Source organism: Gekko japonicus, unplaced genomic scaffold, assembly GCF_001447785.1.
Source record: "Gekko japonicus isolate JY-2015 unplaced genomic scaffold, Gekko_japonicus_V1.1 scaffold1319, whole genome shotgun sequence".
Taxonomy (NCBI): Eukaryota; Metazoa; Chordata; class Lepidosauria; order Squamata; family Gekkonidae; genus Gekko; species Gekko japonicus.
The window spans coordinates 247,109-256,137 of record NW_015160251.1 but is presented as its reverse complement, the minus strand read 5'-3'; the positions used below and the strand labels follow the sequence as shown (position 1 = coordinate 256,137).

The 9,029-nt window shown below is 54.5% G+C and overlaps 1 protein-coding gene across 1 annotated transcript in view; it reads right to left on the bottom strand.

Annotated features, from left to right (window-relative positions):
- Positions 1–7,453, bottom strand: part of LOC107113021 (chromosome unknown open reading frame, human C10orf71) — a 31,899-nt gene extending 24,446 nt beyond the window's left edge. The window contains exon 1 of the mRNA XM_015414242.1: positions 7,164–7,453. The gene's annotated coding sequence lies outside the window, so the exon portion shown is untranslated. The remainder of the gene's footprint in view (positions 1–7,163) is intronic.
- Positions 7,454–9,029: the final 1,576 nt, after the last annotated feature.

Sequence of the window (9,029 nt, the reverse complement as noted above, 5' to 3'; positions counted from 1 at the left end):
AAAGAGAGCCAGTTTGGTGTCGTGGTTAAGTGCCCGGAGTCTAATCTGGGAGAACCGGGTCTGATTCCCCACTCCTCCTCCACTTGCACCTGACTGGATGACCTTGGGCAAGCCATAGCTCTGATAAGAGCTGTCCTTGAAAAAGAGCCGTTTCTGTCAAGAGCTCTCTTGGCCCCACGTACCTCACAGGGTGTCTGTTGTGGGGAGGGGAAGGGAAAGGAGTTTGTGAGCCGCTCTGAGACACCTTTGGGTAGTGAAGGGCCATGGGGTATAAATCCAATCTCTTCTTCTTCTTCTCTTCTTCTCCAGACCACTCATGGTGTTCAAAGCCCTCCACGTAGATTATCTTGTAGACCTATAACACTATAGAGTCCACCCTCCAAAGCAGCCATCTACAGATCAGTTGTGATCTTGGGAGATGTCCATCCCCCACCTGGAGATTGGCAACCCTATACCGGGAGCTCTGGGCATCGGTCATCACATGATGCTTCGTTTCCAAGATTCCAAGGTCCTTCAACTATTTCTTCCACAGTCCCTGCCAGAACCTCCAACTACGGCCGCTCGTCTCCAGCAGCAAGGGGTCTCTGCCAGCCAGCTCTCGGGGGGGGGGGCAGGAAAGGCACCCCGACCAGAAGGCCAGTGTGGAAGGCGCCCAGCAGAGTTCACGGGATGGACTTTTGACCTTTGCACGCACCAGACCCACATGCCGAGACCAGGTTAACTGGCATCAATATTGGTCTGGTCCAGTTCCGGTCTGTAAGGTGGAATCTCACGTTTATATAAAGGGGGAAAGCTCCCATGAAGACAAATTGCCTGGAAGTCTGCTGCAATTACGGCTGGGTCTCTAGACTACAGCGGTCGGTCAGTCCCCCTGGAGAAAATGGCTGCTCCGGAGGGTGGACTCTTATGGCATCGCCTCCTTGCTGAAGCCCCTCCCCTCCCCAGATCTCACTGTCCTCAGGCTCCTCCCACAAATCTCCGGGGATTTCGCAACTCGGAGCAGGCTCTCCTGCCCTCCTTGCCTCCCACCTGCTTGCCGCCTGCCCTCCCCTTGCCTGCTCACAAGCACCCCCACGGCCACGCCCACAGCCGCCTGCAGCCCTTCGCCCAGTGGCCCCAGGCAGTGTGTGCGGCAGGGAGCGTGGGTGCTGCAGCCCCAGCAAGCGAGTGGGTGGGCGGTGCCAGCAGCAGCAGCAGGAGGAGGCCCTGCCAGAAACTCTGGGCCCCAGCTCTGGGTCTGCTGGCTCTGGCCCCTCCAGAAGACGTCCGTGGCAGAGTGGCAATTGGAAGCTTGGCCTCCTGGGTCTTGGGGGTCCAGTCCTTGAACCACTCCACGGCTGCTGCTGCTCTTGGGGACGGGCTACGGCACTGCACCAGGCAGCACAAACTCCTCCACGTGCAGCCAAGTGCCCCGGGGCCGGCCTGAACCTGCTCCCCAGCTGTGGGACTGGCGAGAGCGCATCATGCTGCTGGATTGGGTTGAGGGCAGAATGCACATCCCAGCGGGGCCCTCAGGCTCCAGGCCCCGGGCCCAGCTGCATTCACACAGCCAGGTCTCAGGGTCTGGCCTTGTCACAGCCTGCACACGGGGAGACGGCTCCCTTCCCAGAAGCCTCCTCAGAAGAGGAGCTCCCCATGGTTTCAGCTCTGTGTGCACGCCTCCCCCCCCCTTCTCCAGCTCCTGCGGGCCCCTGGTGGTCAAGTTCCCTTGGAACCCAAAAACAGATGGGAGCTCTGATTCCTGTACTCTTGGCAGCTGCTCACCTTGCTGTAGCCTCTACATGGAAACCAGCGGAGGCTCTGACTTTGGCACTGTGGTCGGGTAAGATCCGGGAGGAATTCGTGCTGGGCAACTTAGCTTTTAAGACTTCTCGGTGCTCACCAGACAGCAGGCGTTCTACGTTTGTTCAGATTTGGTTCCCTGCCGTACAGTATCTGACTGCTAAGGACTACCTGCCTTTGAACCCTAACCTATAAAAAGAACGGCTCTTCTTTTAAAGGTTCTCTTTATGGCCCTCGGATGCTGACGGTATTTTATGGCATTACGTGCGTCTAGCTCTTTTGGATAGATAGTCACACTCTTTTTCAGAATGTACTCTCATTTTACTTGTTAAACATTACTTGTTATCAGGGGTCTTGTTGTAGAAAAAGAGCTGCCGGAGCTCATTAGCATAACTCATTAGCATAACTTATTTGCATATGCCACGCCCCCTGACATCACCGGAAGTGACAGAAGGCCACACCCCCTGACATCACCGGAAGTGTGTCAGAAGGCCCGGCTACTTACCCTCCTGCTTCATCCTCATTCCCAAACGGAATGAGGATCGAAGCAGAGGGCGGGGTAAAGAAGGGGGCAGGGCTTCACCACGTGACCGCCCCGCCCCCTAGAGGTTCTCTTCCGGAGCTCCGTACCTGAGAGCTCCCCCCCGACTAGAGCCCTGCTTGTTATACATTTTCGTTATATATTAGATCAGAGGTCATTTCGGGGGGGATCGCAGTTCCCCCGGGTGAGGTACGGGGGGGCACATGACGAAGCCCCGCCCCCTGCTTCCAGCCCTCATTCAGCCAGGAGGAGGCAGGAGAAGAGGGAGAGTAAGTTGCTTCCTCCCTGCCTCTCCGCACCCCTGCCTGCCTGGGGCCAGGGAGGGCCTTCGTGGGGCTTCCTCGCACTCCCGCCGGCCTTGCAGGTCCACCGCCGGGCCCCTCATGGGGCTCGTCAGTGGAGCTGCAAGGCCAGCGGTGGGGCCGGGACCATTGGGGGCGGGGTGTGTGGCCTTGTGACACACTTCCGGTGATGTCAGGGGGTGTGGCCTTATGACACACTTCCGGTGATGTCAGGGGGTGTGGCATATGCTAATGAGTTATGCTAATGAGTTCCCCTAGCTCTTTTTCTACAAAACGACCCCTGTATTAGATGTTTTCTTTGACTGTATAGTTTTGGAAATTCTTGATTAGGATGTATTCGTTTGTACCGTATTGCATGTTAAAAAGTTCCCTTGGAACCGGCGAACCAGGAAACTCCCGAATGGACCTGTCCATCTCCTGTACCTCCAGAGTATCCTCTGGGACCCAGGAATTGGGGAAGGAAGAGGGCCAGAGCTAAGGTTGCCTCTGGAGAGGGTGGACACGGGGGCACCGTAGGCGATCGCAGACAGGGAAAACCAAAATGACATCACAGCTCTCTAGGAATCGCTGGGAATTATACGGTTAAAACTGTAGGTGTTCTTTCCGTTCCTAGAGAGGACTGATATAACTTCTGGGTTTCCTCTGGAAGTGACATTGCACCATTGCTGGTGTTGTTCCCCCACCCACCCCCGTCATTTTTCTCCCACTGGCTGCAGGAATGGTGGTGGGGGACAGGAGCTGGCAGCCCTGGGCCCGGAGCCGAAGCCAGGAGATTGGGGCCTACCACACTCCAGCTTCTCTGAGGTGGATGATAACACTGCACAGATCCTGGCAGGGTCAAAGACCTGGCTCTAGACCTTTGCAAGGTCAGCCTTGGCAGTTGCTGATTGCTAAACTCTCGCTCTCTAGGGCCTGCTTGCTAGTCTCCAACTTCAGCTCCTGCCTGGGTTGCTGGATCCGGCCCTGCCCGCTCCTCGCCTGCCTGCGATCCTCCAACCCTCCCGCCAACTTGCTAGGACTGGGTAGACCTAGAATGTCGAGCCTTTAGCCTCTTGCTTGGCATCTCCAGGGGGAGAATGAGAAATCTGAGGTGAAAGGGCAACACATAAGAGAACATAAGAACATAAGAGATGCCAATGTTGGATCAGGCCAAAGGCCCATCCAGTCCAACACTCTGTATCCCACAGTGGCCAGAAATACCAGTGCCATCAGGAGGTCCACCAGTGGGGCCAGGACATTAGAAGCCCTCCCACTGTTGACCCCCCCCCAAGCACCAAGATGACAGAGCATCACTTGCCCCAGAGTCCCTATCTATACCTTGTGGCTAATAGCCACTGATGGACCTCTGCTCCATATGCTTATCTAATTCCCTTTTGAAGCCGTCCATGCTTGTAGCTGCCACCACTTCCTGTGGCAGTGAATTCCAAGTGTTAATCACTCTTTGGGTGAAGAAGTACTTCCTTTTATCCGTTCTAACCCGACCGCTCAGCAATTTCATGGAGTGCCCACGGGTTCTTGTATTGTGAGAAAGGGAGAAAAGTACCTCTTTCTCTACCTGCTCTTTCCCATGCATAATCTTATAAACCTCAATCATGTCACCCCTCAGTCGTCGTTTCTCCAAGCTAAAGAGCCCTAAGCGCCTTAACCGTTCCTCATAGGGAAAGTGTTCCAACCCTTTTATCATTCGAGTTGCTCTTTTCTGGACTTTTTCCAAAGCTATAATATCCTTTTTAAGGTGTGGTGACCAGAATTGCACACAGTATTCCAGATGAGGTCGCACCATTGATTTATATAGCGGCATTATGATATTGGCTGATCTGTTTACAATACCCTTCCTAATAATCCCCAGCATAGCATTGGCCTTCTTTATTGCAGTCACACACTGTCTCGACATTTTCAGTGAGTTATCTACTACAACTCCAAGATCTCTCTCTTGATCTGTCTCTGCCAGTTCAGACCCCATCAACGTGTATTTATAGTTAGGATTTTTGGCTCCAATGTGCATCACCTTGCACTTGGCCACATTGAACCCCATTTGCCATGTTGACGCCCACTCGCCCAAAATTGACAGATCCCTTTGGAGTGCCTCACAATCCTCACTGGTTTTCATCACCCTGAACAACTTCGTATCATCCGCAAATTTAGCCACTTCACTGCTTACTCCCAACTCCAAATCATTAATGAACAAGTTAAAAAGCAGTGGACCAAGTACTGATCCTTGTGGTACTCCACTGCTTACACCCCTCCACTGGGAGAACTGCCCATTTATACTCACTCTCTGTTTTCTATTAATTAGCCAGTTTTTGATCCATAAAAGGACTTGTCCTTTTATCCCATGATTTTTGAGCTTGCTTAGGAGCCTTTGATGAGGAACTTTATCAAAAGCTTTCTGGAAGTCAAGGTAAACAATATCTATTGGATCCCCCTTGTCCACATGTTTGTTCACCCCCGTTCTGCTTGCTTGTTCACACACGTTCTGCTTGCTTGGAGAGCATTTCCAGCCAGCTCTCTCCCTCATTCGTGGGGCGCGACCAAGCTTTCCTGCCCTGACCCACCTCGTGCCAACCAGTGGCCATTCCCCGGCCACTCACAGGCCGGCTTTCCTCCCCTGACCCTTCAGCTCCCCGGCTCCATCCCTGGACCATCAGGGTCTGACACTTATGGGTCTGATGTTGTAAAGCCTGCCCGTGGGGTACGGAGGGAAGGTTCTTTCCAGGGGCAGCCATGCTGCTCTGAAGTAAAACAGCTAGATGCTACTTTTCTGCCTCTAACAGGGTCACCAACCTCCAGGTGGAGCCTGGAGATCTCCCGGAATCACAACTGTTCCCCAGACTACAGAGATCAGTTCCCCTGGATAGAACGGCTTCTTTGGAGGGTGGACTCTACGGCCCTGTACCCTGCCAAGATCCCTCCCTCCCCAAACCCCTCATTCTCCAGGCTCCAGCCCTCAATACTTCCCAACAGGGCTCTTTCTGTAGCAGGAACTCCTTTGCATATTAGGCAACACACCCAGGGCCGGCTCACTCACTAGGCGAACTAGGCGATTGCCTAGAGCGGGCTGGCCCTTAGGGGCACCAAACTGCACCCGGCCCCGTACTCTGGGAGTTTCTTGATTATTTGTGTTTTTCATTCTTCCTAAAATGCATTTATTTTTTTTAAATGGTGAGCGCACGGGGGGGGGGGGGGAGATACGATACGTGCGCGGTCCTTCTGCATCCTGCGTCCCTTCCTTGCAACACCCACCCACCCACCCACCTTCTGTCCGGGATCTAAAGGCTCAGGGCCCCCCATGGCTACTTGGGAAATTTGACTCTCGAGAGCTCATACCACCCCACCACCCCACACCCCGCAAATATCATGTTGGCCTCTGAAATACATACTGCTGGGCTCGAATCTCGAGTGAACATTTTGTGGGCCTTTGTGGTGAGAAAACAGTGGATCGTCTTAGATACTTGTGGGGTCCAGAAGTTAACGCAGTGAAGCAAAATCCCTCAGCCTCCCCAGTCTTTCTTTCAGGATAGTCTAGGACGATAATGCTAAGCGACCCTACTCCAAATCTATCTATAGGAATTTTAGCCAGAGTTGTAGCTGCACAAAAATAAAACGTCTATGCTTCCAGTTCACTTGTCCCTCGCTTCACTGCCAGAGCAAGGCAGACATTTCTCCTGCTCAGATTATGAATCGATCCATGTATGCCCCCAATCTGAGGATTACAATTGCTCGGTTTTTCTAAATTCAAGGGGACTGCCCGTTTACTGGCATGTTGCAGTTGCTTGCATAGAAGCAGACCCAGTTTTTTGTGAGGAGAATCCAGGCCTTGGGAAAGTCGTCTAGTGGACAGAACTGAATACACTTAATAGCCCCAACCAATGTTCCCTCTAAGCTGTGGAGTCTCGTGAGCAAAAATTCTACTGGCATTAAAGTTGTGAGCAAGCGATTTGGCTTCTGCAGAAATTAGTTTGCTCCAGAGCCATCCTTCTTGAGCCGAGACAAAAATGTGTGAGCCAGAGGCCAACAAACTGTGAGCTAGCTCACACTAACTCAGCTTAGAGGGAACACTACCTGTGAGCAATGCTCCCTCTAAGCTGTGGAGTCTTGTGAGCAAAAATTCTACTTTGTGAGCTACTGGCATTAAAGTTGTGAGTGAGTGATTTGGCTACTGCATAAATTAATTTGCTCCAGAGCCATCCTTCTTGAGCCAAGACAACAATGTGTGAGCCAGAGGCTAAAAAACTGTGAGCTAGCTCACACTAACTCAGCTTAGAGGGAACACTGGCCCCAACAATGCTGTCCTGCCGCTTCATTTTGGATTAGAGGACACCGCTAGTTGGAGGAACAGAGAGAGGGGCCAAGTTTCCATACAGAGGACAGGTGTTCTGTTGCACACCTGGATGAGATGAACTCAGTGGTCTGCCCATCTTTGGTTATCAGGGGGGGGGACGGGACTGCTTGCCAGTTATGCATTTCCAGACTGCCTTCGCAAACGCGGCAGCGCTCCCTGCTTCCAACGCCCGGCGCTTTCTTTCCCATCCGCTCACCTTCTGTATCCAGGTGCTCTCTTCAGCGGAGCCAACTTCGCTGCACATCTCATCTCACGGCCGTTCTGTTTACTGCGCGCACTTCCTGTAAGTCATATCCTCTGTGTGCTTTGCTTCCAACGAAGGAGGGTCCTGATCCTTCACACCGAGGGAGGCCTGCCTTTGTCCCTCCCCCCTCGATCTGCACAGACAGGTGAAACGGAGAGCGAGGAGCCCAAACTCAGTGAAACATACTTAAATATATCTCCGGGAAGGAGAGACCCGAGTGTTGAAGACGGTGGGGAAGAGGCAAACAGAAGGACTGGAATGACGGTGCAGTGTCAAGTAACAGAGCAGCACTCATCGGCTATTTTTACACGCAGCTTCGCCACTGGCAGCCCTTCAGAGATAGCCAAATGACAGGATATTGTGTTCGGTGACTGGCCGGCCCCCAGGGGTGATTCAAGCCATGAAGCCGCAGCCCTTCCACGGCCATCAGGTGGCGGGCCAAACGTTTGGGTCAAAGCCGTCGTTAAAAATCATGGTCCCAAAATGTGTCCATGAGTAACACACGATTGTCTCGCTGGCGTCATTTCAGAAATAGCGTGTTTCATCATCGGGGTGGGGGGTGGGGGAGGGGAGGCTTGGCCGGTGCGTGGTGTGTGGCATTCTGGGTGGCAGGGGTTGGCTCAGCCGCCCGTCAGAAGCCAATCAAAGAAGGCCGCCTTCTGCGTTCCCGGCGCTGTGAGTCATCTGGAAGGGCAGCTAGATACGAGCGTTAGACAAGAGGCAGGCCAGGGCACCTCGGAGAGCTTTCCTCGGGCAACGGTCAAGCGCAGCTGGAATCCTGCCTGGGAAAGGGCAGTTGCTGGCGCCGCGGAGAGCAGACTCTGTGTTTGGGACCAGGATGCAGAGAACCTCTCCGACACCCATCTGAGTTGGGCTGTAGCAAGGAGAAGAAACCCACCAGGTGCTGGCCTGGTCCTTTGTGGTGCTTGGAACACACACACACACACACACCCTCCCCAGTGGCTTCAGCCAGCACTTTAGCCCTTGTTCCCCAGGGGCAGATTTGTTCTGTGGAAGACCCATCGGCCCATCAAGACGATCTCAGCTCTCCAAAGTCTCAAGTCTCAGTCCACGAGACACATTTCCCAGCAGTCTTTGTCCCAGTTCTGGGGACAATCCGTGGATACAGATCCCTGTGGGGTTCTCCTCTCAACCCATCAGGAACACAGGCCCCGAATGGGACCCAGGAGCAGGGCTGGCTCACTCAGTAGGCGAACTAGACTTTCGCCTAGGGTGGGGCCATCATGGGGGTGCCGAACTGAGCCGCCCTTCCCCCCGCCAAAAGCCCTGCATCACGCGCCCATTGCTGCCCCCCGCCATCGCCGCCGCCTCTTTCCTGACTGAGGCGCCCCGTGCTCGCTTCCACTCTGGAGCCCCTGACCTCTCGCCACCTTGTGCGGCAGCGCCCGCCGAGGGGGAGCCTGAGCCGCATGGCGGATGTCGAAGAGGCGCGCCGGGAAGGAGGGGGTGAGCCATCAGCAGAGAGAGGGAGAGAGAATCCGGGGGGGGGGGCTTGGCATTCTCCACCAGGCAGGCGCTTCTCCTTCATGGCTGGTTTGAGGGCTGGATTTGGGATCGGGGAGGAGAGGGGTGCTGCTTTCAGTGCCACTGCCTGGCCTGGGACTGCCTCTGAGCACGTGCAGACTGCAGCACCGCCCCACCCAGCAACGAACAGCCCCCGTCCTCCTCAACCCCCCCAGCTCGGAGGAGCCGCCCAGCCGCTCCTCTCACAGCAGTCTGTCCAGGGGTGTGGTGTGTGTGTGGGTGTGGCCAACGGCTGTGTCTGGGGGGGGGGGAGCTTGCATCTGGGGGGGCCAG